This window comes from Cygnus atratus, chromosome 1 (assembly GCF_013377495.2).
Source record: "Cygnus atratus isolate AKBS03 ecotype Queensland, Australia chromosome 1, CAtr_DNAZoo_HiC_assembly, whole genome shotgun sequence".
NCBI classification, from domain to species: domain Eukaryota; kingdom Metazoa; phylum Chordata; class Aves; order Anseriformes; family Anatidae; genus Cygnus; species Cygnus atratus.
In genome coordinates, this window is record NC_066362.1 from 99,655,137 (window position 1) to 99,676,246 (window position 21,110).

The 21,110-nt window shown below is 41.1% G+C and overlaps 1 protein-coding gene across 2 annotated transcripts in view; it reads right to left on the reverse strand.

Annotated features, from left to right (window-relative positions):
• The window catches only part of WARS2 (tryptophanyl tRNA synthetase 2, mitochondrial), a 117,264-nt gene that overhangs the window by 80,022 nt on the left and 16,132 nt on the right, over positions 1–21,110 (reverse strand). The window contains exon 1 of one of the 2 annotated variants that reach the window (XM_050708046.1): positions 9,961–9,967. The exons of the other annotated variant lie outside the window; for it this stretch is intronic. The gene's annotated coding sequence lies outside the window, so the exon portion shown is untranslated. Of the gene's footprint in view, positions 1–9,960; positions 9,968–21,110 lie in introns of those variants that run through there. 2 annotated transcript variants of the gene reach the window in all.

The window sequence follows — 21,110 nt, forward strand, 5'->3', positions numbered from 1 at the left end:
CTCTTTCACTAACATGAAGATATTCCACTACAATCACTGCAAATCAGACATCAAGAATGCCCTGAAATTGTTGCTGTTATTGGAGGAACCAAAGTCTTCTCCATGGAGCCCCTGGGGAGCATTTTCTCGGGTTTCACAGGATCTAAGGGGTTACAGTCTAGTGCTAATTCTGGAAATGCATGCCCTGTAGAGATGCTGTTATTTTGCTAAACTCTAATATGCAAACCTGTTATCTGAATTGACTAATCCTTCACTAAAACCTCTCATGGGTCAATGATGTCTGAATACTATAGCCTGATTAGCAGGCAAACGTGATATAAGACAAATAACTTCATGAATTCTGGAAGTAAAGAATCGTGCTTGGCATCTTGTGGTAACTTTGGTTTCTAATAATGACACTAGAGAATGGAAGCTCTTCCTCTAATTGTCTTCAAGAGTGCATTCCTGAATGAATTCCCTGGGGTCAGCGAAGAACTAAGCTTACCTTGCTGTCTCTCCATAAGCAGGGAAGCACTGGGAAGAACTCTCCTCAACAGCTAGTAATTGTCATATTGACTATCAGAGGTTAGTCTCTCTGAGACATTGTCACTTGTTTCATATATAGCTGAAACAGTCTCACGTGTTCAAGCAACACTGTAGGAAGAAAGAAAATAGAAGGGAAATTACAAGCAAACTAACATCACAATCTTCCATCTTGCCCTTGGACAGCCCACGTGTCTTTATAAGCCTTGCTTCCACAGAAAAGAAATTTAGTTTACCCACTCTGAATAGCACAAATACACAACAATCTTTTCTGCCACAACTTGATAATTTTGTATAATGCATGGACACTTAATAAGCAAAGCAATGGAAAGGACAATCAACCAGCTGCTGATGCCACCTGGACCGACATGTCAATACTCAGGAACTCTGCTGAAGTCACTGGAATTACTCTACATTTCCACTGGTATGAATGGATCAAAACGTAACCTCATTTGTACTGTAACTTACTCTTTTAGGGAAGCATAAGAATTTCCATTTTGTATTACAATACTTAATTGGGAGTTGTTTATTATTATACTGTTATTATCATATGGTTTAAGTGTTAGTGGGCAGAGTCATATCTCAGTATAATTTTGCATTTCCTGGAATCCCAGATCGTTGGATGTCTCAGACACACTGCTTTAGCCAGTAGCAGCACAGGTGTGGCTAAACTGTAACAACCTCCTGGTATTGCTTTACCATATAAACTCTGATTTATAGATGCAGAGAATGTCATTTGCATTTGTTGTTGTTTGCAGCTGTATGACAGCAGTTCACAGTGAGCCAGAACTGTATCTGCTTTTGGGTGTTAACATTCTCACAACAGGACTGTGTGATTTTGGCTAGTTTTGTACTGAAGAAAGTTCCCAAATGTGCACATACATTCATATACACATCCTCTTGTGCTTGCTTCACTGTTCTGCTAGTCCTTTTGATGCTGATTGCTCAGATCTTGTACCAGAAGCACAATCAGTTAATTTTAGGGAATTCCTCAGAAGGAAGTTGTGGGCCATAGTCTGGCATTTTCTACTGAAGAAAGCCTGCCAACTGACTTGAAGTTCGGCTAGCAGGAGTATTCACTGCATGGCCTGCTTTTTGCATGAAACAGTAACTCTGCACTCCTTTGCACATAAGTATTTGTAAACTCAAAAAAAGGACGTTTTCTTTAGTCACAGTTTGCTCTATCATAATGCTTATCTATAGGAAACCTAGTATTTGAATTTCACTGACTAGATATTGCAAAGTATTGAGACTTTTTTTTCTTCATAATGTCTCAGCAAGTGTAGTTTGCTCTGTGAGGAAAGATGAGCTGGGAGCTGAGGGTGGCAGCAAGGCAGGCAGGGGCTGAGACCTTGCTGACACAGCAGCACAGTCCCGCATCACCCAAAGAAGGTGAGCAGGGCAGGTCCAGTGAAGGCAACAAGGCTCAGACAAGAATCTGGTGATTGCCACACAAGACCAGGTCAAGCCAGGAAGTCAAGCCACTGAGTCATGCTCCGTATTAATGTGGTATAAAGCCAGGCACAGGCAGGGACCAAAGGTGAGGCCCTAAAGTGACGCACTTAGTGGATGAGGGAAAGGCTGTGGATGTGGTCTACCTTGACTTCAGTAAGGCTTTTGACACCGTTTCCCACAGCATTCTCTTCAAGAAACTGGTTGCTCTTGGCTTGGACTGGTGTACGCTTCGTTGGGTTAGAAACTGGCTGGATAGCTGGGCCCAAAGAGTTGTGGTGAATAGAGTTAAATCCAATTGGAGGTCGGTCACTAGTGGAGTCCCCCAGGGCTCAGTACTGGGGCCAGTTCTCTTTAATATCTTTACTGATGATCTGGATGAGGGGATCGAGTGCACCCTCAGTAAGTTTGCAGACGACACCAAGTTAGGTGCGTGTGTCGATCTGCTCAAGGGTAGGAAGGCTCTGCAGGAGGATCTGGATAGACTGGACTGACGGGCTGAGGCCAACTGTATGAAGTTCAACAAGGCCAAGTGCCGGGTCCTGCACCTGGGGCACAACAACCCCAAGCAGCACTACAGGCTGGGAGATGAGTGGTTAGAAAGCTGCCTGGCAGAGAAGGACCTGGGAGTATTGGTTGATAGTCAGCTGAATATGAGCCAGCAGCGAGCTCAGGTGGCCAAGAAGGCCAACAGCATCCTGGCTTGTATAAGAAGCAGTGTGGCCAGCAGGTCTAGGGAGGTGATTGTCCCCCTGTACTCGGCTCTGGTGAGGCCGCACCTCGAGTACTGTGTTCAGTTTTGGGCCCCTCGCTACAGGAAGGACATGGAAGTGCTTGAGCCAGTCCAGAGAAGGGCAACAAAGCTGATGAGGGGTCTGGAGAACAAGTCTTATGAGGAGCGGCTGAGGGAGCTGGGATTGTTCAGCCTGGAGGAGGCTCAGGGGCGAACTTATTGCTCTCTACAGGTACCTTAAAGGAGGCTGTAGCGAGGTGGGGGTTGGTCTATTCTCCCACGTGCCTGGTGACAGGACAAGGGGGAATGGGCTAAAGTTGTGCCAGGGGAGGTTTAGGTTGGATATTTGGAAGAACTTCTTTACTGAAAGGGCTGTTAGGCATTGGAATGGGCTGCCCAGGGAAGTGGTTGAGTCACCATCCCTGGAGGTCTTTAAAAGACGTTTAGATACAGAGCTTAGTGATACGGTTTAGTGGAGGACTTGTTAGTGTTAGGTCAGATGTTGGACTCGGTGATCTGGGAGGTCTCTTCCAACCTAGATGATTCTGTGATTCTGTGAAATCTCAGTGCAGTTCTTGAGAAAAGGTGGGAGGCCTCACACACATCTCATGACATCTGTCTGTGGCATCTGATCCAAGGTTACACAGCCATGCCTTTCCAGAGCTGGTTTTGAGCACAGGTGGCTAAGCACCTAGAAAGAGGAGGAAAGAGATTGCAGAGCATGTTGATGCACTCAGGACAGGCTCTGGTATGTATCAGAACACTTTAATTTATGCATTTATTCAGCAATAATTGATACCTTATGGATTCATGTTCTTATCTAGTCTCCCTGTACCTGAGAGACAATAGACAAAGTTACCTCCTTCTTCTCTTTCATTTACTTCAGGAAAGCTTTTCTTTGTTATCATATTTCTTATAACTTGAAAGTAGCCAGTGGTCTTTTTGCTGTCTCATGGTCTCTGTATGCATCTCTACCCATATAATATCCTTGTTTTAGGGGGAAGGTTTGTCTTTATTACAGTCACCATTCTGAGAAATAATAAAATTCAGAAGCTACTGCCATGAGTTACCATCTGAAAGAATTCTTCCATACCAAATAGCTGTTCAGGTTATTCATATTCACATAACTCAGCTTTCACATTCAGCTTTCTAGTGCAGTCCTCTCTGCAGTCATGGGGTGGCAGGGGCCATCACAGTTCTAGTGATGTATATAAATACTGTGTGATGTATATAAACACTGTGTTCCTTACAGTATTTGAAGAAGTATTGCTTTGATCAACGCAATGTCTACAAACAATGAAGGTATAGAATTTTCCACGTCTGGTATCATACGGGGCACATCCACCCCCTGGACCCTTCTGCCCTTGAAACACTTTTCAGAATTACAGATTCTTTTTTCTTATGGACTCAAAATGTAACAGCTTTGTTTAGCATCTATTGTGGGCTGCTTATATGTATGGAAAACATTCACTGGTCTTTCTGCTAGTGCTGGGCTGCTGGTTACCAAAACAAGGAAATCTCAGGCTGCAAGGAGTAGGAATTGGAATGACTTGTCTAGAACAGAGGTGAGACAAGAAAATGAGGCAAATTTAATAAATGTTCTCTAGTCTTACCTTTCATTGAAATTGTAAGTAGAGTATTTACCTAGATGCAAGGCAACTTTGAAAGGAAGACATTCAACATTTTTTTGTGCATGTGAATTTTGAAAATGAGTTATTATATAACTTTGCACACAAGACAAAAAGTAGGATGTTTTCCTATATTCCAGTTACAAACTAGATCAGGATTATCCAGTCTTCCAGCACAACAAGTCTGATACTTTGAACTGCTTCTGTCTCACTGCAAGGTGCTGGGAAGCATGCTTCCTCTAGCAGCTGGCTATAAGCAGGGGGCATGCCTGCCCTCCCTGGTCAGGGAGGGGGGTCTATAAGCATTCAGTATGGAGTGAGAGATTAGTGAGGGTTGGGAGTTCATAGAGTGTATTTTCTGAAACTTTCTTCCCCCATCCCACAAATTGTTTTATACTTAGGGGAGTCCAGTAAGTTTTTTGTTATTAGAGGTTTGGAGAAAGCTTTAAAAAGCACCAAGAGAATGTAAGAGACATTTTCCTGATTTTGTAGACCATCTGCAATAATAAGAAGCCATAATATGTCAGTGCTCTGTTCATATTGGTGGTAGGTACTAGACTCCAGTAATAATATCTATTTTAGTGTTTATCACCCACAAAAAAAGAATGCTGTGATAAAGAGCTATGCTGTCATATCCCATTACTTGGACTGTGAGTTCCTGACTGGGAGATGAAGGTCAAGGTGGAGGATGTAGTAAATATGTGTCATTACGATGTACAGACTTTTTAAAGTATGTACAGTAGCTGTTGGGTTCATTTACCTAGTTTGGGAAGCACATCTTCAGAGAATTATTTTCTTAGTAGCTGACGATTGTCAGGGAGCAGTGAGGGCCAGCTGCTTCCAGAGGGCTAGGGAGCTGAGAGCTGAGGACAATAACATGACTGGCAGGACGATGGCTTAAGTAGGCAAGGCCTAGTCCCACCATTGTCAAACGAGACAAGCAAAGTAGACTACAGCCAGGTTCAACTGAAGCCCAGATCATCAGACAAGCTTGTGATGATGAGGCAGGTGCAAGGTCAAGCCAGGAAGTCAATCCACAGGTCAGGGTTGGAGCTGATGAGGGTAAACATGGTCAGACAGAGTCCAGTCATGATGGGACAGGTCTGCAGTGACAAGATGGGTGCATGGTCAAAGTCCAGATCAGTGAGGTTGAAGATCAGGCAAAGGCAAGGTAGTGGCTGAGATGACAACAGACTTAACACTGTCTTACTACACAGCTCAAGCAAAGGTTGCAATTAGCCCAGGACTGAATATATATTTTGCTCCTGCACACATGGGCGGGGTGTGTGAGAAGACTGCAGGTAAGGCTGGTCAAGGCAACTAGGGCCTATTAATGCAGTCAGGGCCCTGAGTGCTGTTCAGCTGAAAATACAGAAGAAATAGTTAGAAATTTGGAGTTTTCCCACTTTAGCTCCTTGTTTAAATAAATTTTTGCTCCGTACAAAGTCTTTTACAATTCACGTGCTTGAATTCTACTTGAACTAGCTCATGTGAAAAAACATTTCTCTATCAGGAAATAGATTTTGCTATCTAAATTGATCACTGTCTAGAGCTAATGTAAGGTTGCATCTTCCCTTGCAGGAGCTCACAGAAGAGCTTTACCTACAAGATTCAACCCATTTCCAGGGAACGTGGGTAGTGTGTGTTCATTGATTTTTTCGTATCATAGAATCAGAGAACAGCTCGGGTTGGAAGGGACCTTACAGATCATCTGGTTTCAACCCACCTGCCATGAGCAGGGATGCCACCCTGACATTCTTAGGGTGTTAATCTCATTTTGTGTGAACGTGAGATGAGAGAGTGCTCTCTTCTCTTATATAAATAAAAGACAGATGCTACGCTTTCAGTTTGGGTAAGTATCAAATAAGGTTAAAAGAAACGCTAGACTGAGAACAGGTCTCCAGAAAGACTTGTTCTGGAGACAAGAGAGATGTATCTTCACCTTCTTTGGAAGAGCTGTAGACTAAATGATTCAGTTGGATAGTGTAAAACTCTGCATGAAGTCCCTGCACTGCATGGTCCACACTTGTAGTCCTTACCTCATGTATCCCCAGTGAGAACCCAGGCCATACAGCTGCTGGCTACATCTGGAACTCTGGTGGTTCATGTGACAAAAGTCACTTTCTACAAGTATTAACTGGGGCTAGGACTTGAACCTCGCTCTCTCCTGCACTGGAGAAGTGCTAATCTGCTAATCTGTACAGTCACTTTGACTCCCATTCTGACCCATCAAATGTCTGATTACTTCTTCAAAGTGTAATGCTATCAAAAGGAGAAATCAAAAAGGTGAAACCTTGTCTCTTAATTTCCTTCTTTTAAGTCAGAGCAAAATCTCCTAACTTATTATTAGAATAGCAGTAGTGAAAACAGTGCAATTTTCCTGTCTCATAGCTAAAATGGCTTTGATGGCTGGTCAAAAGTTTTGATAGTTTTGTAGTTAACAGGGCTCTAAGTATATGCAGTGTAGTTTTCATACAACCAGAAGCTTGGCAGTTTGAGAGAAGTTCAAATAACTGGGCTTTATTTGGGTAAAACTCAAATCTTTGGTTCTGGTCTGGAAACTGCGTCTGCAGCGAAGAGCCCTTGAAGAACTTCTGTTCATTTTGTCTTTGCACTGTTCAATTATTATAATTACAATTCTTAGTGATTACCATCTTTCCTAGCACTAGACTATACAGTGCTGGAGACGGTACTCCACAACTGGGTGGAAAGAGAATGCAAGATAATAGGAATAACATATGTTGCTGTCTTGATAGGATGCTGAGCACTGTAAATCAGGGTGGACTTCAGCCAGAAACAGTCTTCAGCCCCTGCTGAGAGTGTCAGCAGCATAGAGTTCCCCTAGTTTATGTCCCTTTGCACAAAGATTGTGCAAATTTGAGCCCCCCCCCCCCCCTCCCGGTCCAATAAATTCTGAAATAAAGAGATCTTGATTCTCCATTCCTGGAACTGCTGATTTCAATCTCAAGGCATTTGGCTTTTTTCTGTATATTTTTCCCTTAAAGCGTCTCTAGTTGAATGAGATAAAATTGTTTTTCTACAGTTTATTGGCAGAAATAATAGAACGTTAATCATAAAATCCCAATGTATTTTCAGCCAGTGCTTATAAACTAGTTCAGATATGCTGAGAACGGGCAGTTGTACCCCATGCTGACCTTAATATCAGCTAGCAACACATTGTCTTTGGAAGAATTGCATCACTTTATGCTAAGGTTAAATAGAGTATTTGGAGGCAGTTTCTTCATGCTTTTGCTCCTGTTTTGACAGTTCATGCCCTTTGTGGTAAATTCTTTGAGTGAAATTCCACAGTCCCCAGCTGGAATGTAAGGAGAAGTGGAAAACCTTTGGCAGTGAAAAATGTTTCTGCAGTTGGCCAATCATCCGGTGAATAAACATAATTTCCATGACAACCATAACCTATAGTCAATGACTAGCATGTCTGACTGAACATGATAAATTTAGTTTTCTCTGCATGTATCTGAGCACTCAAATAGGATTCTGTATTTGGAAATAACCCATACTGGGATCTATCTTAGACTCCTCCTTACCTGCTAGTTTTCTTCCTTTCAGTTTCATGTCCAATTTCCCTTTCTCTCAGAATATAAACGGTGCAGCCTACAGGATTCTTTTAGAGCTGTCATACAAAGAATATTCCTTAGATTGCAGGAAATGCAACTTAAATGAATGGTCTAAAAATGAACTGGTTAGACCTGTTAAATTACAGTTAGTGCCATGCTCTAGAGGTGAGTTGTCAAATTGTTCTTACTGTGAAGTTCTGCTTGAAGCTGACACAGCATATTCCTACCCAGCTGGAATAAAGTCTTTTCTTTTCACCTGTTCAGAGTTAATGGAATGCTATACAGTAGTAGAACAAAATAAGTAGGTAGCCCTGGTGGGATGAAGTCTATCAGTTACAAAGCAGTAACTCTGACAGCAAAGTCCAGCTCGTGGTGAATGACTGAATATGACCTTTTGGTGCAGTGCTATGGCTGAGTGAGCCCAGTGAGTGATGGCTGGGTGATCACTGGATGTATAAACAGACAGTACTGAATAAAGAGATCATATTTCCTCTGCAAACAGAACTGGTGATACATATCTAGCACTAGATGTGTGCCCAGTTCTGCTGTCTACACTTCAAAAAGGTGATGAAAAAATGACAAGGGCTTAGAAAAAATTACAAATGTGACTGCAAAGGGAGTCTTCATAGTGAGAGAGCAACTCAAGTGCAAGTTAGAAGGAAGCTCAGCCATGGTCTGTAGGTAACTGTACGGACTGGATTTTGATAAAATAGCTCAGACAAAGGCAGAAATGATCCAGAGGATTAAAGTTAGAGGTTGTGAAATAGAAAAATTCACACTGAAAATCAAGTTCTGACACTTACGGTGAGATCAGTGAGTTGCTGAAAAAAAATACATACCAGTAATGCAGTGTATGCCTCTTTACTTGAAGTGATTGAATAAACTTACGTTATTTGTTGGAAGTTTGCCTGTGAGATGTCCCCAGCTCAGCAAGGAGTTTTGGGGATTTGTATAGGGGTTCTGTGCCTTGTATTGCAGTGGATGCCGTTACACAGATTCCCAGTTTTTTTTCCTTTAGCCATTAAATCTGTGTGTCTACCTGTCCATCTGCCTCTTTGGCATGTGGGGTTGCTAATTCCCTTTTGTGGTGGGCTTTGGGCACAACAGTATTTTGCCAACTGTTGTGTAACAAAGATATTGAAAGCTGAGACAGTTTTCTATTCAGAATCTACAGGAAGAGTAAATTAAAGTCACTGGGATCATCTTTCAAACTCTCATCATTAACAAAGAAACTTGTGTATGCTTATTTTAGTTTTGTTCTTGTATGAAAATTTGGCAAATAACTGGGATCTTGCTGCTGCTGCTGGTGGTGTCTTCACCATGCTCCTCCATTTCTTTTGGCCAACCACAGCTGTTGTGTTGGTGCTGAGTGGCTAGGAAAATAATGATCTGGAACTCAGCAGCATATTGTGTGCAAGAGCAATGAATTTATGCCAAGAGTATGCATAAAATGAATTACTGCCATGACCTATTTAGAAACCTTCGCTTTCCTTAGCCACGGCTTCTTTGTAGATAGCTTGGCCATTCCTGGTAGATTGGAGCTCTGGCAGTGACCAGTCATACCCAGGCAAGAGACTGCAGCTTGGCATGTGGGAACAAGAGGGTGAGACAGGGAACCAGAACAGGTTTTTTGAAAAGTTGAGGCTTAATTTTGCTCTGCCATGGTGTGGGGCTAAGATAATTTTTCTGAGGCAGGCAGCTGTGAGCATGTAGATGAGGAGGGCAGGACTATGTGAAAGAAGAAAAGAAAGAAGGAGGACAGAGACATGTAGTAGGATGCATTGAAAGAGCAAACTTGGAAGGAAAAGTGAGAGTCTTCATTCCTTTCCAGGTTCTGGGGTGAAAACTGAGAATCACAAATTCCCTTTTATTCACTTGCCTTTGAATAATGCTGTGAGATGGCTTCATCTCTTTTCTTAGGACTAAAGAAGTTCATAGAATCATAGAATCATTTAGGTCGGAAAAGACCCTTAACACTATCAAGTCCAGTCACCAACCACCACTAAACCATGTCCCTAAGCACCACATTCACACATCTCTTAAATACCTCCAGGGATGGGGACTCCAACACCACACTGGGCAGCCTGTTCCAATGTTTAACCACTCTTTCCATGAAGAAATTCTTCCTGACACCTAGTCTAAACCTCCCCTGGTGCAACTTGAGATCGTTTTCTTGCATCCAATCCCTTTTCACCTGAGAAAACAGACATCCACCTTGCTGCAGCCTCCTTTCAGGTAGTTGTAGAGAGCAATGAGGTCTCCCCTCAGTCTCCTTTTCTCCAGACTACACAGCCCTAGTTCCCTCAGTCGCTCTTCATATGTCTTGTTCTCTAGTCCCTTCACCAGCTTAATTGCTCTTCTTCTTGGCCACCTGGGCACACTGCTGGGTCATCTTCAACTGGCTATTGACCCAGGTCCTTTTCTGCCAGGCAACTTTCCAGCCACATTTCCCCAAGCCTATACTGCTGCGTGTGGTTGTTATGACCCAAGTACAGGACCTGGCACTTAATCATGTTGAATGCCATGCGATTAGACTCAGCCCATCAATCTAGTTAACAATCTAGTATTGCTGTCGGGTATTTGGTAGCACAACGTAGAGCTCTGTTGGGTGAAAAAAATCTCTTTTTCTATCGGTGAGCTATACACATATCACTAGTGTGCAATATTTTAGAGGTTCTAGTTTTTCAGCTGTAGGTGAAAGTTTTAAAGCAAAAGTGTCATATGGTCATGTAGTTAAAGGTAGAACCATTGTGTGTGTCCGTGAGAGAACCTAATCAACTTAGGCAGCATAAAAACAGTCACAGTAGTTTATTTTTGATTTGAGTTTCTGTCATCGCAATAGCTACTAGTGTTTTTATAACTTCATTTTTCTGTTTGTTGAATAGTATGGTTTCAGCCTGGCAGGTAATAATAGTCTCTAACCTAGTAGGTATTGGGTGCATTTTGGAAGACTTGTGCCTGAGCACAGTGGTGTTGAAACTCAGCCTCCGCTGAAATCCTTAGTCTGCCTTCATTTTCTCTTACTCTTATCATTCCCTTTCTATGGCTTCCCGGAGTCCCAGCTGTCCAAACCAGCACATGCAGAATTCTGCTGCCCATCTGTTCATTTACACAGAGAAGTGTGACCACATCCCCACAGCCTCAACCAATTTCGTTCACTTCCTGCTGTCTTTGGATTCCAGATAAAAGTTTTTTTTTTTTTTTTTTTTCTAAGAAACCTTCGCCTGATCTATCCACTTTCTGATGTTAATGTGTGTGGTTTGTATTTAGAAGGGAGCTTTACCATAATTGCACTCCATTGGCTGCATTGCCCTCCTAACAAAGACTGTGTAAACGTGTGACTCAAGACCACAGGAGGGGCATGCATTTCTTTGTATTGGTTCCTGCTAAGCATTCAGTCCTGTGTGTCTCCGTGTTTCAGCCATCACCTGATCTCACCAGGAAGTTCTTGTATCAAGAATTTGCATTTACCACTATTATGTTACCAGTAGCATGAAAAGCTCCAGTCATCAGTATGGCTCTCTTATGCTTGACGTTACGTGAACTCATGAAAATACAAGCTCTTCCCCAAATTGCTTACAATGTGCTAGCACCACACAACTCATACTCCTGCAGCAAGCAGGGTCTCATTTTATTCCCTGGTATAGATGCCTGCAAAATGAACATCATCTGGAGGCAATGGATCATTTTACCTAGGCCACCAAACATGTGTTTGTTGCTAATAACTTTGGTTTGTTATTCAAGCATGACCCAGCAAAATGAATGGTCTGGATTCAGAAGTCTTTGTATCCCAGCTCTGTTCTTCCCCACACATTATGGTATAATGTAAGTCCCTGATCTGTGGACGTTTGTTTTATATCCCTATGTAAAGTACCATGTGTTTTACAGAACAGAACATAGTGACAGCCACATTTTCAGTCAATGTGGTTTGGGATTTGGATGTCTTTCCTCTCTCTCTCTCTCTCTCTTTCTTCTTTAGGTCACTGTATTGTTTTCAGAATGGGCATCTCGCAGCCGCGAGCAAGTTACATATGTTGAGTTTCATTTTTACCTAGGAACTCCTTGGGTCCTGCACCAAAAGTTTGCTGCAAGTTTAAGAGATGGACAATTTCTAGGAAAGATAATCACAGCAAAGCGTAATGTAGTTCTATCTTGCAATCATGACATCCAAGCAATGAGTAAGCCCACCAGAATACCTGTCTGGCAGTGTACAAGACTGTTGTGTCCATCTGTAAGCCAAAGCACTCCAAGTGATGACCAGTGAAAGCAGGACACCATTGCCTGGGAAACCAAATAAATATGAGCACACAGCCATCCATCACTGCCATCTGGAAAAGATTGGGCTGAACGTCTTCCTGTCAGGATCTGCTACAGTATTTATTTGTATAGCTGAGCTTTGACTTTGGGGATTTCAGCAAAATATTCCCATCAGCGATGATTTGAAGAGAAGATTTGGTCTGATTGTCAGGCTGGTGTTAAGTCCACTGTTCAATTTTGCAAAATTACAATTGCAACTAATAGTTGCATTTCTTTTTTTTCATATGTAGGCACCTCACATATGTGGAAATGACATGTAAGAGATGATCTCATTTTGGCATTATGTACATGTGTTACCAAAGCACCGTGAATGATCATGAGCTGGTGACATATACAGGTGTAAATGATTCATGATGGATGAGCTTGCTTCTCAAGTATATGTCTAAGCTTGATAAGAAGCACAAGTTTTTGCTTAACACAAATAATCTGGTGGGTTCTCCCTAACATCAGAAGATAAACAAAGGCTGAAAGACGGAGTTATTTTAAACATCAAAAAATAGGAACATCTGAATGTACTAATATATAAGGAGCTTGTGAATCAGATAAGTAGTTCTGAGAATAAGGCTGTGCTAATGGGTGTATATAACAATGTGGTAAATAAACCTTGAAATTTAATAAAGTGATACTTAAAACTGGAAGGTCAGCATGAGACATACAAGCTATACAGAACAGAAGAGGGTAAAGAGACAATTCTAGCTGGCCACAACTCAACAATGAAAAGTGTACTAATTCATTTTTTCTAAGTGAGGACACAAGAAAAGGGAACAAAAATATAAATGTGCATTTGCTGCTAACTGCCAAGGCAGAAGAGAATAAGAACAAAATGTCCTTAAACAAGGACATGCCACAAAATGCCAAGCTTAGGGAGAAATGTAAGCTTTATATATGCTGATAACTGTAAGAAATTCACTTTAGTCAAATAAGCACCAAATAGCTTCCTAAACTGAATGGAAAAAACAAAACAAAACAAAAACTTTATCGTTCAGAAGGCAGGGATTCTAGTAGCAAAGCCACTGTCTGGTATCTGTTTTACCATCTGAGAGGGCTGGAGAGGCTGAGAGAGACAGAGAGTAGTTTGGCAGCTGGACCCCGGAGGTTCTGTCGACAGAGGATATGGAGTGAATTACTGGATTCATGAGCGTACAGATACAAAGTAAAGAAAAAGCTAGAGAGAATAAAAGAATATTAGGAAATCTAGGACCAAACCCTCAATTCTATGTTCATTGTTTACTTACTTTTTACTCAAGTTGGCTCCATTTGACTTCCATGGGAACTTATATGGATAAAACCACAATAAAGTAGAATTAGGGCATTGAAATTTTGATTTTAGTGGATGAAAGATGTTGAGAACAAGAGTTAAAAACTGGGTTTTTCAGTGGAGGAGGAAAAGCAGCCATGTTCATTTGTATCATTCTTTTCTAAATGCACACATTGAAGCTTACAAAAAGCTAGTGCTTCCCATCAATTTATTCACTTTTACACCATCTTGCTAGTGTTAAATGCATGGCAGTAGGGAAATCCAGAGGTTTTTCACACATGGCCTTGTCTTCATTATTTCCCTGAGGATTCATGTGATCTGGGAGAGGAACCATTTTCCTTCCTGGGACAGCTGTGTCCTTCCCATAGCCGTCCTAAGAAATTACCATGAAGACATCCTCACAGAGCTTGTGTCTCCCTAGAGCCTTCCTTTCCAGACCCATTGTAATTACAGCACAAAGAGCTAGCATTCTTTTATGCAAATAACATTTTCAGAGAACAAGAAGTAGGCAGCATATGTAAATAGGAGTTGTTCTGAGATGGGAAGATTGAAACACAACTGATCTGTAAATGAAAATGTTAGGATAGAGAGTGTCAAAGCAAGAGTTACTTGAGGCTGAAAGGGAGAGGAGAAGACCAGCAAAGGAAGAAGAATGAGTTAATGCTGTCAAAAAGCCTAGAGGAATAAAAGAAGGCATTTTTTAAATACATCAGGATGAAAAGAAAATATTGGAGAGGGTTTAAGCACATTTGGATATAAAGAGGTATCTGAAATCAATGATGATTCAAATTAGTCTAGATTCTTTAAAGTGTTTTTCAAAGCTAAAGGAAGAAAGAAGACCAAACCATTAAGTAAGTATGAATCATTAAACCACATTTTCTTAGCAAGTCAAGCATTTGGAAGGATGGCTGCCCAGGAATATAGGTGATTTCAAATAATGGATAACTTTTTATGTTATTTTCTTTTTAGCTTATGGCATTATCAGTGTCATTTTCTAGACAGGAAAATGGAAACAGTATGTTTATTCTGTAGGAGAAAAAGCAGAGATTTAATTAATACATTCATAGAAAGAACCACTAATATTCAAGAACAGAATTCAGTAGTCAAACACTTTAGTCTGTAAAGTTGAAATGAACATACCTGAGGGTCAGAGCCACTGTTAAGGAAAAAATCATGCTGCAGAAAACGTTGGTCTGGACACAAACAAGTGCTGCTGATTTGCAGGAAATTTATTTTTAATAGCTTTGGTCAAGAGAAGACCAAACCTCAGAGTATTCACTCCTTACCTTTCAGCTCTTTGCTAAAACTGACACTCTTTCCAGCTGGGTGACAGTATGTACTGCCAAATAGTTTGCAAGAACAATTATGTAGATGAAAAAATAAATTCAGAGATAAATAAAAGTGAAATTATATGCTTTTGGGGATCAAATGATACGGTATTTAGTTTTTATATTATGTTACAGGAAGTATTTTGAAACTGTCAGACTTGAAAGCAATGGCATGAGGGCAGGACATGAAATTTTACCAATGACTGGCTTGCTTTCCAGTGCAAGTAAGACCTTGGTATTTTGTAAATAAAATGTAAAAACTCATGTTTTCACTGAAACTTAAAACAAGAAGTCAAAAACAATGAACTCAAAGGGAAGAACAGAAGATGAGGTGGAGAAGAAATACAATTAAAATTCCCTCCGCTGCTGGACTGTAGCTTTATGTTGTTGGGAAAATAACTCTGGCACATGTACATATTACGGTGATGAATATACTACCCTTATGCTTAGATATTTAGGTGGGTAGATGTGGCAGAGATGCTAAAAAATCACACCTGCTTTCTATACCCAATATCTTGTTGACTGGGAGGACTCACTCTAGAGATGTCAGACAGCATTGCTTCTGCATTTCTTGGATATACTCCATTGGAGGAGCCAGCAGTCTTATGTTCAGCTTAGATCTCTAGAAAAATCATAATGCACAGTTATAATTCGGCAGTTATATTGTTCACATATCCCTAATGACTTCAGCTAGCCTCTCTTCCTGGGTCATGATGCCTACTTTGGCTGCGTTATTGGCATGTAGTAGCTAGCTGGCAGTGTTCTGCCAATATGCGATGTGTTACCAAGTCTTCTGAGTAGAGATGTCATTTTATTTTTGTAATTTTATATGCTGTACTAGAACTTGGAAAAGGGGAGCATTGGCGTTCTTCTAAAACTAGGCTGAATGTACCATAGAATCACAGAATGGTTTGGGTTGTAAAGGACCTAGATCATATAATTCCAGCCCCCCTGCAGTGGGCTGGGACACATTCCACTAGATTGGGTTGCTCCAAGCCCCATCCAACCTGGCCTTGAGCACTTCCAGGGATGGGGCATCCACAGCTTCTCTGGGCAACCTGTTCCTGCACCTCACCACACTCACAGTAAAGAATTTGTCTTATATCCAATCTAAATCCCCCCTCTTTTAGTTTAAAGCCATTATTCCTTCTCCTATCAATACACTCCCTGACAAAGTGTCCCTCCCCAGCTTTTCTATAAGCCCCCTTTAGGTACTGGACAGCTGCTATAAGGTCTTCCTGGAGCCTTCTCTTCTCCAGGCTGAACAACCCCAATTCCCTCAGCCTGTCTTCATAGGAGAGGTGCTCCAGGCCCTTGATCATCCTCATGGTCCTTCTCTGGACTTGTTCTAACAGGTCCATGTCCTTCTTGTGCTGTGAGTCCCAGAGCTGAAGGCAGCACTCCAGCTGGGGTCTCACAAGAGCAGAGTAGAGGGGGACAATCACCTCCCCCAACCTGCTGGCCACACTTCTCTTGATGCAACCCAGGATATGGCCGGCTTTCTGGGCTGCAAGTGCACATTGCCAGCTCATGTTGAGCTTCTTGTCAATCAACACCCCCAAGTCCTTCTCAGAGCTGCAAAATTTCACTGTGCATTTTCAGCTCACTTTGTACTGCTAATTCATGATATCTGCATGTATGTCTTGTGATAGATAATATTTTGGCTTATGTGTTTTGCAGAAGCAATTGTGTGTCTCATTCTCTGTTCATAAGAACAGCATGTTTGTAACTGAAGATGGTCAAAATGAAGGCTGAAAATACAGAAAGACATTAAAATTATAACATCTATTATTATGTATCTCTCGTGACTTTTAGGTGAGTTTAAAGATTTGCTTGCATTTGAGTCACGGTTTCTGAACTCTACAATTGGCTATATTTCAGTCTGAAGCTAAAGAGGAATTTTTGCTGTTGACTTCCATAGTTGCAAAACTAGGCCATTATGTAGGACTCAAATTGGTTGATCTAATCTCTGCTAATAGACTCTATTTTATTTTATTTTATTTTATTTTATTTTATATTTTTTTTATAAGCTGCCTCCAAATATGCTGTATGCACTGATCTGATGAGGGAGGGATTTATGTCATTTTAGAAAAAAAGATACACAGGAAGTCTCTGGTGAAAAGAAAGAAAATAAAATCGCCTGCTTGAACAGAGGCTAGATTTTGCTTTGATGAAGCCACAAAGAATTTGAGCACATATGAAGAACGTCTCCCAAAAGTTTTTAGAACCTGAGTAAGACATACTTCACCCATTAAAGCATTAACATAGAGCAAGCCCTCATGTCCTGTAGGTACATTAGCCACAACACATGAAGCACTTCCAATTTATGACTCTGTCATCTCTCAGATATCTTCTGTTCAATTGGCTCCTTCAACCCAGTAAGTTGTCCTCATTCTAGGACATTTACAGTGCAAGAAGACTAGAAAGGCAGGAGAAGGACAAAAACAATTCAGTTTGCATCATACTACTGACAATTATTTTAAAGTGATAGAAAATGAGGGAGGAAGCAGGAGGCTGAGTGAAAGCAAATGTAGAGCCCGTCATCAGAAAAAGAAGTAAGATTGATGCTAGTGAATGCTGAGGCTGTCTCAGATGGCATGCAGGCTACCAGCTGCACTGTTAGCTGTGATATAAACACTTTTTTTTTCTTTTTTAAATATTCATGGTAACTTCTTGAAAACATTCTTCTCATTTCTTGAGTCACACTCTATGAACTGTAAAGTCACAGTAATGTGCTCCTAGGCCAATAACTATTTAGAGTCAGGAGCAGAGCTGGTAGATATTTTTCACTTGAAAACAGTTTTTGATGAAAAATGGCCTCTTTTGTGAAACCCTCTGTATTTAATGAAAAACAGAAAGCAAATATGTTCTTTGACTCTAAGAGTAAATATCATCCCAAGGCAGTGTGAGCTCCACATGAAGGAGGAAATCAAAGAGTGGGAAAGTGCGCACACTCCCTAGAGCTTCTTTCACTCACAACCTGTCATTTCCTCCATAGGGGTGCTTAATTTAAACTGTTGCGTGGTACAAATCTTGAATATGGATGAAAATAACGTTTACAGGAGGAAGACCCCAGCTGTTGAATGCCTTATCAGAGAATATCAGATAAGGGGTGAGTGGTTGTCTTCAGATCGGAGGTACATCGCCCATCTCTTTGAGACATACCTATGCAATAATACCTTCCAGCAACCTTTCATTTTAGTATTATGCATAGTCTTCCAGTGATTTTGTAATATTTATGGTATGACATGGGTTCCCAAGCACACTAAGCTGTGTCTAAGGCATTTTTCAGTCTAAACATCATTACCTGGCATCATTTCCTGATGTGCTTAGTCTCTTTTTAGGGCTAGTAATAAGCTGGATTCCTCTCTATCATTTACGTATTTGTGCAGTAAATAGTTTTGGAGTCATATGTCATTGTACATCTCTGTGCTGAAACATATGTGAACTCTCAAGGACTAAATTTCATCTCAACATCGTGTATAGCAGGGGGGTATCAGCCTTGTACTGTATAAGGAAGTTTGTTTATTGACTAGCTTGGTGCTTCATTCCTTAAGCACATAGTATAAAAGAGACTAATACTGTGGCTGATTGCATTTCATTGGTGTACTCCTATAAGCTGATGTCTTAATTACATTACTTGTCAAGATGAAGGGTTGCAGACCCAAAAGCAAAGATACACTGAACAGGACCTCTGGTGACTTGGGGATTTGTTATGGGAGGCTTATCCCAGAAAAAGGTCCCTCTTATGCCTTTCTAAAGAAAGGCAATGATCAGAGGCCATGGATCACCTAAGAATTTAGCTGGCAGCTCTGACAGCTGTGAAATTGTCCTATCAGCAGTGTCGTTGAAGTGAGTACTGCACAGATCCTGAAACAGAGCTAAATGGCTAAGTATCTCTTATTGGGCTTTACTTCCTCCTAACTGTTCCTGAGCTAAGTAACTTCTTTCCTAGTGGTGCATAATGTTGGAATGAACTTTTTACTTTTTCCTTAAATCTGGTCTGGTAAGATAGCACTGGGAAACTGCTGTGTGGAGGATTAGTGAACATAAGGAGTGTGTGTTCCTTTACTGGCTATGCTGCACCTGCTTCAGGCTTAAGAACCCTTGGTGTTCTGCAGGACTGTCCTTCGCTAAATTACAAGAAGCCAGACTTGACATGTTTGGGAAGAGACGTCTCTGTTGGTAAGCAGTATCCAGAGCTTGTTGGCAAGAAATAGGAATCCTAGAAAAGCCATTGACTTCATCTTTCCTTGACTGCTAGTCTAATAACATCTCTGTCATCCAAGGCAGTTTCATCTGCACCAAGGTGACTGTTAGGTAGGCTCTGAAGGCATAGGACCTCATAATGGATGTGCTAACACACATCCCTACTTGTGTTCCACGATGAGCTGAGTTCAGCACAGCTTGAGGTTCACGATATTCTTTTTTAAATTTCCTTTTATTTATGCTGACATTCTGAATTTTGAAAAAAAATAATTTTGTTGATTTATATTTTTGAAAGAGAGATTCTTATATGTCTTTGAGCCTAGGATGTCACTCCTGGTAGATGAAAGAAAAAAGAAACTTTTACATATAACTGTATTTTTTACCATTTTCGATCACCATTCTTTAGTAGTTTTTTCATTATGACGTGTTCTGTTAGACCCAGAACTGAGAGAGAAGAGGTTCTGAGCTTAACGTCTCTACCAAGACACAACACAACCCTGAGGAGCCAAGGATGCTTCTGAACCTCAACCTGCCTGAAGTGTAGATATGCCTCCATCCTCAGATGGAAGAAGGAACAGTTGCAACTAGCTGACAAAGCTTATTGGTATAGTGGGAATGATTGCTAAAGCTGGGGCTGCAGATTTTTTTTCGGTTCAAAATCTCTCTTTGATTTGCCCATCATCATCTGAAATTCTCACCTATGGGACTCACATGTTCAAGCCCAAACACTGGTCAGATTTCTTAAAAAGTGTGAGTTAAAGTGATTTAGTCATTCCTGAGCATGAGGAAAAATGCAAAAAAATGTTCTTTTTGACTCTATAAAGAGAGCCAGAAGTGCTCTGGTGATAAAACAGCTGCAGGCAGAACCTTCAAATTAGATAGAAAAAACTTACTCACTAAAAACAAAAGTTTGTGAGTGCTCTGATGAAAAATGACTTAGTTTTGTCTTAATAACAAGCACTGAAAAAAATCACTGTTGGCCTAGGCTTAGTTCATTTTAAAGAGCTCTCATGGCACTCTTAATAACAAATGCCCACTGGAGACTTTACTATGTTCATTGTGTTTCCTATATATAAATTATGTTCATGAACTGTTTGTTTGGCATATACAGTAGTGGAGGGCACTGTACATGTGTATTTGAAGTAGGCGAAATGGCAGAAGGAGGCAGAAGGTGGCAGATTTCATTGGTGCTGTAGCACTATGATTGCCAGTTTAATAATTGCCTTGGCATTTTTGAGGATCAAAATGCTATGGAAATACAAGTTATAATGTACTTATATAAAATTAGAGCGGCAGTAAAAACGAAAGTGGGCTAGCGGCAGGAGAGGATACATGAGAAAACAATTCCTAAGCTGAAATGTGGATTAAAGGTTCATTTAGGCAGGTTGCTATGTAACTCTGGACTGACCACAAGCATGTTAAGGCAGCATTCAGCTTCTCTGTAAAACATTTGCTGGTCCACAGGAAGAGTTTGTTGCATTAAGTAATTTATGGGGTGCTAAGAAGTTCCTTAAGCTATTATTAAAAACATACAAAATCTTCCCTGGTTAGGATTCTAGTAACTCAGACTTCTAACTAAGCAGAACTGATAGGGCAGGCCTTTTGATGTTTAATGAGTTCTGAAGCAGATGTGAGATGTGATAGACAGGGGAGCCGGGGTGATTTAGTGCTCATGAAACAAAATGATGAGATCCCCTCCTGAAAAAGAAAATGTAGCTAAAAAGGACAGGTTTTTTTTCCTTCTCTTTTTTTTTCTTCCTTCTCAGTGCATGTGTTTTTGATTTCCTCACCCCGTGCCTCTCAGTGCTGGCTCGTTTCCATTCAAACACACACAGAACACTGAAAACTAATTAGCCCTGGATGCAGCTACAGGAAGTTAGCCTGCCAAGTCCCCTTTCCCCCACAATTCCTCAACTTTCTCAGCTTGCCTCAGGCCAAGGGCCTTGCACTGGGCCTCTCTGTGTAGGTTGCCAGGTCTAATTTTACAATTTCCCTTCACCTTATCAAGTGTGCCCCAGGCCCAACGAGGGGGACAGGATCAGAGCCAATGTTGTGTTGTGGGCCTTTCTCCCCCACACCCAGTCC